At 39.3% G+C, this 7,198-nt stretch overlaps 1 long non-coding RNA gene across 2 annotated transcripts; it reads right to left on the bottom strand.

Moving 5' to 3' along the window:
- Positions 1–1,193: 1,193 nt before the first annotated feature.
- On the bottom strand, positions 1,194–3,227 carry LOC113032382 (uncharacterized). Of its 2 annotated transcripts, XR_013912236.1 has the most exons (5): positions 3,179–3,227; positions 2,130–2,368; positions 1,921–2,032; positions 1,516–1,604; positions 1,201–1,403 (listed from the first exon to the last, which is right to left on the bottom strand). It is a non-coding gene; the product is annotated as an uncharacterized LOC113032382 (long non-coding RNA). The 2 variants fall into 2 exon arrangements; XR_003273866.2 differs by lacking the exon at positions 3,179–3,227 and having other exon boundaries at positions 1,194–1,403; positions 2,130–2,604.
- Positions 3,228–7,198: the final 3,971 nt, after the last annotated feature.

The raw sequence follows: 7,198 nt of genomic DNA on the forward strand, positions 1-7,198 counted from the left end.
GAAAGTAATGAGAAAGTGGCCACTTTCATGAGTAAATCATATAAGCCTTATATGATTCATTAAATGAAGTAGGCCACATCTTATGCAAGTCTTCTATAAGTTTTTTCTATTTCTTTTCCATATGGGAGTTCTTCTTTTACTCTTATACTGTTTTGTGGATCACAAGATTTAAAACTACTTATTACGGTGGCCCCTAGAGACAAAGCACGTACAAACTCCAAAACACATGCAAATTCCAAAACACATGCAAACTCCAAAACACATGCAAATTCCAAAACACTTGCAAACTAAAAAACACATGCAAACTCCAAAACACATCCCAGATAGCAAGGAAACATTGAAACAATGTTGAGTCAATATCAGGCTGTGTCATTGAATCAACGTTGAAGTGTGACGTTGACCTAACGTCACTCTTGCACCCTTTTTTAACGTTGAAACAACGTCAGGTTTTGATGTTGAATCAATGTTGAAACCTGACGTTGATTCAACATTATATTTTCTAATACTGCTGACATTGAAACAATGTCAGATTCTGATATTGAAACACTGTTGAGCTATGGTGTTGATTTTCCACCTCTTTCGCATATTTGCTTTTTATTAAAACAACAGTTAAATCATGACTGGAAATCTACCTTTCTTTATATGTATTTTAACCAATACTAAACTACTGCATGTTTCCATCAATACTTCAACCACCTAAACACATAATTGTACTTATTCCTTAAATTGGACACCCTTTATAAAAAAACCCCAAATGTCTCACAATGTATCATGTCAATATTATTATCCTAAAATAAGAAAGCATTGCATGTGACGTAACAGAGAAAAAAAATAAACAAAAAAAGGTCAATAGACATGTTTCGTTTGCTAAATACTTTATTAAAAGACAGTTTCCTATTTACGTTTATATGATTCACAGAAGTTTGTAATTTTTTGCATGATGTGCATCCTGCACCACCCAAACGATCTGGGGCGTATCGGAGCCATTTCTGCACTGCTTGTGCAAAGACAAACTCGGACATAGAGTTTGCCCCTAACTGCTGCGTCAGGCTCCAATCAAGGCAAAGCGTCTCACCTATAGACACATTTTAAGAGATGGAATTAGCTTGTCTCATGTCTTAAATGTGTATGCAAGTGCTTGTGTGTTTAATCAACAGGCCGTTGTTATGTATTTAAATCACATCTGACAGCTATTACACTTTATAGTTACAAAGTGTACATACCCTTTATATACTTACCATTGCCTTATTTGCCTCTTGTGACTGGCTCTGCATTGTTTAGCTCCTCAATGTTGTGCAAGGGCAAATCCAGAGGCAGTACCCCAGCATCTACCGATTCATTGCAGCCGGTATTGCGGATGGCTCTGACCTCCTCACGGAGTTCGTTAACAGCTCTCGTCAGGTCTGACAGAAAAAGATAATTTTTTTTAAGTATTTAAGAATACAGACAACTTGTCAAAAGTTTCCTTGTGTCACACACAGATATGTACAAAGACACTAGACAGTATTTTATTACCTGGTATTTTCACTCGAGGGGCCTGGGGAAACCATTTTTTTGTGGGCTGCTCATCCTCTGAGTCACTATATGTGTACAGGGGATTTGGTCTAAAGAAAAAAAGTTGAAAACGGTCATAAGTAATTACAAATGTGCTTTTGGAATATTTTTTCCTAAAGTTACAGTTTGATTTATAACAACACACACAGGAAACGGAGATGTGCAAGAAGGTACAGTATACAAGGAATTTTTGAAGTGCACAAGTGTACACGGCTTTGCATTTATAAAAAAGTTTACAAGCTTCCACTTTTTGGACTATATTATGTGGTGATATTGCAGTATGCAAGCACCACAGATATGTATAAAAGACAAGATCATAAATTCTTAGCAATCAAAGATGTGTTTGTGAAATAAAAAAAGTTTTACTTGTGCTTTCTTTTATGACTGGTCTGAGTTTCAGCTTCGGACTGAAGGTCAGACATATCACAGTGTTCACTTAGATATTTCTGAAGACTGCGTTCTGCTTCGTGAAATGTGTCTGGAAGTACAAACACAATGTATGGCCAGACATAAATTAGGACACGAAAAACTTGTTATTGTTACATTTATACAACACCAATCCAGATGATACCCACCATGGCTTATTAGAAGTCGGACTGGTGCATAGGTGAGCCATGTTGCACCAGGATGAACTCTCCTCTTTACTGCGTCGTGGATCCTGAATGTGTCTCACGGAGGATATGGAGGCCATGACAATTTCTCCCCATTTATCCATGATCTAGGGACTATTTCTGTACCACCAGTGCTAAACTGCACAATGCACCAGTCTTTCATTTTTATCTTTTTTTTAATTTGGAGTCCTTTTTTGCCCTGTCTAGGATAAACAGGAAACAGATAATTACAATATATTTCATAGTCACTACAAAACTTGATCTATTGATTGAACTAAATAATAAATAATAGCTTAAAATGTATATAGGCAACAATTACAAGCAAACCCGTATATGTAAGCATTTAAACACTGAAGATAATAAAATTAACAGTATTTTGTCTAAGTCTGCCATTGTAGGAATTCATGGCACCGAGACAAAAACATGGCGCACAGTGTGGCGTCAAAATAGGCGCACACCTTTGACGCTGCGTTTTCTCAGTCTTCCTCGTCCACACGTAAATGCTAAACGCAGTTTATGTGTGGACAAAAGGTGCAAACGCAAGTTAGGTGAGCGTGCAACGTAAAGTTTGAATTGAGTGCGAATCGAAGCGGGTGCTCTCCAATCATTAAAAGTAACAAAGTCATTGAACACATTTATACAGTTACCTTTACGTTTATCAATCATATATCACAGATTTACAATTTTTTGTAGTACTATGCTAAAAAGCAACTACAGAGCGAAACTCTGGGTCAAGCGCCGAGGTGACGGCAAGAACAAAGGAACCCTCGAAGCGTTAAAGCTAGCTTTGTAAGGGAATAACGGAAAAGTATGAAACGAAAATGTTTTCTTTGTTGATAGACTTTGTTTGCAGTGCAATTTATTTGTTGCCGGATTGTAAGATGAAAGTAGACAATTTCGGGCTCCCACATTTTATCCGAAACTTTACATTAACAAGTTTGGTTTTTTTTTTTTACTGTTATTCAAATACAACCGTGGAAATAACGAATAGAACAAAAGTCATTCATTCTTACCTTATACTAATCGTGGTGCAGGCCAGTGCACTGCATGAACTGATGCCTTCGGTCAATTCCGCTGAGAGTAAATCTAATGTCCCGCTCTACTGTACAAGACAATGGTTACCTGGAGGGATGTACCAATGTGATAGGGGTGCTGCGGAATAGTCCAAGTGGTAGCAGCTTTAATTTCCCGCTCAACCATAAATCGATGGTTTTTCAACGTGATTGTTGTCACCTTGTCAACTATAAATAGATCAACAATCAACGATGACAGAACAACAGTGAATCAATGTTATTTCAATGTCAGTGTAAGGTTTCATCAGTATTTCAATGTTGTTTCAACATTGGTTTTGTGTTGACATTTCAATCCTGACGATTCTGATGGTTCAGATGGAAAATCAACATCTGTTCAATGTCTCCTTGCTATCTGGGGTACAAACTCCAAAACACATGCAAATTCCAAAACACATGCAAACTCCAAAACACGTACAAACTCCAAAACACATGCAAATTCCAAAACACATGCAAACTCCAAAACACTTGCAAACTCCAAAACACATGCAAACTCCAAAACACGTACAAACTCCAAAACACATGCAAAATCCAAAACACTTGCAAACTCAAAAACACTTGCAAACTCAAAAACACATGCAAACTCCAAAACACGTACAAACTCCAAAACACATGCAAATTCCAAAACACATGCAAACTCCAAAACACTTGCAAACTCCAAAACACATGCAAACTCCAAAACACGTACAAACTCCAAAACACTTGCAAAATCCAAAACACTTGCAAACTCCAAAACACTTGCAAACTCAAAAACACTTGCAAACTCCAAAACACGTACAAACTCCAAAACACTTGCAAACTCCAAAACACTTGCAAACTCAAAAACACTTGCAAACTCCAAAACACGTACAAACTCCAAAACACTTGCAAATTCCAAAACACTTGCAAACTCCAAAACACGTACAAACCCCAAAACACATGCAAATTCCAAAACACATGCAAACTCCAAAACACTTGCAAACTCCAAAACACATGCAAATTCCAAAACACATGCAAACTCCAAAACACATGCAAACTCCAAAACACATGCAAATTCCAAAACATTTGCAAACTAAAAAACACATGCAAACTCCAAAACACGTACAAACTCCAAAACACATGCAAATTCCAAAACACATGCAAACTCCAAAACACGTACAAACTCCAAAACACTTGCAAAATCCAAAACACATGCAAACTCAAAAACACTTGCAAACTCAAAAACACATGCAAATTCCAAAACACAACGGAAGTGCTCCAGGACGCTAGGGGCAGTGTTGAGCTTTTGTTACCTAGTAACTACACAAGCCAGGAAGTGCCAATGACCGGATTTGGGGTTTGCAGCCTTAAAGGCCGCATTTTAAGGCCGATTACGTCACAGCGACAAGAGAAGGCTTTCCCAATTCAAAGGCTGCTCTACATGCGGCCCTCAAATGTGTCCTTAATTTCCCTGAATTTTAAGGATGGGTCGGTGTAGCCTTCATGGCCCAACATATCCCAGACTTCATAGTGTGGTGGTGGTGTGGATAATTTTGCCGAAAAAAAACGGTGGAAGCGGAGCGGAGGAAGAGTAAACTTTCAGAAGTAAGTACTGAATATTATGTAACTTATTTATGCGCAAATATTTTTTTAATGAAGAACATTAAACCATTATTGTTGGCCACATGTCGGGAAGGTTATGTGACATTAGTGATGTCTGTACTTTCAGAATTAACTTGGTTTTAAAGCCTTTACTTTAAAAAATATATATATAGTTGACTTTAATCTTACAGAGATTGTGATGATTTTGTGGATAATTAAAGTCAGTCATATATCCACAAACACAACAAGCTGAAAGTCAGTGATGCTGCTCAGTTTGCAGTCCTGAATATCACGGCACAAGCAGGATTCACTGCACTGTTAATGTGAGCTATGTTATATTGCTGCCTCTGTTCGGTGGTGTCGAGCCAAACGGACTTTAACGTGTGTTTGAACGAGCTGATGGTTCACTCGTTAAGCTGAAAGAAAGATGCTTTAATCGCAGGAGTCACACATGTGTTCACTGTACCATCTGGGAACTCTTCTTGTTTCGTAATAACACAAACACTAAATACTCCTTCTTTTGTGCTGTTTTGTAGCAGTGTATACACCTGAGACTTTTACCTGTCTGTCTGTCCTGCACTCTCTCTCTGTTTCTTTCTCTCTGATTGTGGAATAAAAGTATGAACATGTGTTTATAAGTTACACTTGTGTTTGAATCCTGCAGCTTATCACACATTTGATTTCCATGTGTGACAACTGCAAGTGTCCAGAGTGAGGACAGACTGAGGGACACACTGCTGCACATCATCTGTGAGGCTTTGCACCCCTGATGATCCACCAGGACAAACTCAATAGTGTGTGAGGAAGAGGAGGAGGAAGAGCCAGCAGCAGCTGACAGATGGAGAGAATAGACAGACTGTTCCCTGTTTGTGAAGGACTGCTAGAAAAGTTTAAAATAACTAATTGTCTGTCCTGAATCAGTCTTATTAGGTAATGTTCAAATAATTTAATCATTCCAGTGTTTTCAGTGTGGGAGAAAGTACTCAGGGCCTTCAAGTTACACACTATGAAAGGCAGCAACAAGTTTAATGTTCAGAAACCTAAAGTATGTATCAGCAGCAGAATGGAGCTAAAAATAAATGTTTGTTCCAGTTCTATGAAGCTTTGAGTATTTGAGGAATTTGCATGTGTTTTTGAGTTTGCAAGTGTTTTGGATTTTGCAAGTGTTTTGGAGTTTGTACGTGTTTTGGAGTTTGCATGTGTTTTTTAGTTTGCAAGTGTTTTGGAGTTTGCATGTGTTTTTTAGTTTGCAAGTGTTTTGGAGTTTGCATGTGTTTTGGAATTTGCATGTGTTTTGGAGTTTGCATGTGTTTTGGAATTTGCACGTGCTTTGTCTCTAGGGGCCACCGTAACTTATAAACACACACACACACATACACACACAAAGTAACTCCACCAGAGTGCCTACTTCGGGGTCACTTTTGCCGGTCCAAGCCCGGGTGGTTGGAATTGTGACATTAAAAAAACAATAATTGCTAAAAGAAATTTAATTTGTAGTTTTAAATAAACTCTAAATGCATTTAGGATGCATTTAGAGCTAGTTGGATTTAGCATCATGCCCAAGAATATTTGGCATGCAGACTGGGGCAGCCAGGGAACCATCCAATCAGTAGATGAGCCAGCCTTACCGGTCCCAGTCTTCAATTAATTCAATACAAATATACAGGTCATTGGATGTTCAAGATGGGTTATACGTCTACCAACAACTGCTCACACTGCCAAACCAATTCACTGGACAATTATATCCACGCTCTTTGGTTCTGTCCACCAGTTCAGAAGTTTTGGTGCGAGATATGTGAAGACTTATCAAAGTGTCTGAAATGTAACATTCCAACTTCCCCCTTAGTGTGTTTGTTGGGCAGCTTAGATAATGTCACTTCAGATAAGAATATCGCCCATATGGTTTTCACTGCCCTATGCATAGCCAAGAAAACAGTCCTCATGAACTGGAAAAATAAAAATAATCTTAATTCTAACCAATATAGAAATTATCTATTAGATTACATTAGTCTTGATACAGCCTCTGCCACCACAACAGATCAATTGCTCTGGGCTCCCTTTGATCAGCTCCATCACCTAGTGGGGGTGGGGGGTCATAGTTTGGTCCCGCCTTCACTGTTGTGATTGGTGTGGGGGTAGGGATAGGCTTAGGGCGTCGGGGGGTTCCCCAGGAGCATCTTCCTTGGAGGGCTCAACCCGGGGTAGCGGTCATGGCCTATTAAGGGCTCTGTTTGCTCTTAGGTGATGGTTTCCTCGTGGCTGCATGCAGCGGGGCTAGGGGAGGGTCTGTGCTGACGGACGTGGGTTACTGACCTGGTAGCCTGGCTACGTGAGGTTCTGGGGGTGCTCCGTCTCTGGGCTGGGGCCCTGGTTGGTGTGTTGCCGGGGTTGTGGGCGGGTGGG

The sequence above is a fragment of the Astatotilapia calliptera genome, chromosome 11 (assembly GCF_964374335.1).
Source record: "Astatotilapia calliptera chromosome 11, fAstCal68.1, whole genome shotgun sequence".
Lineage (NCBI taxonomy): Eukaryota > Metazoa > Chordata > Actinopteri > Cichliformes > Cichlidae > Astatotilapia > Astatotilapia calliptera.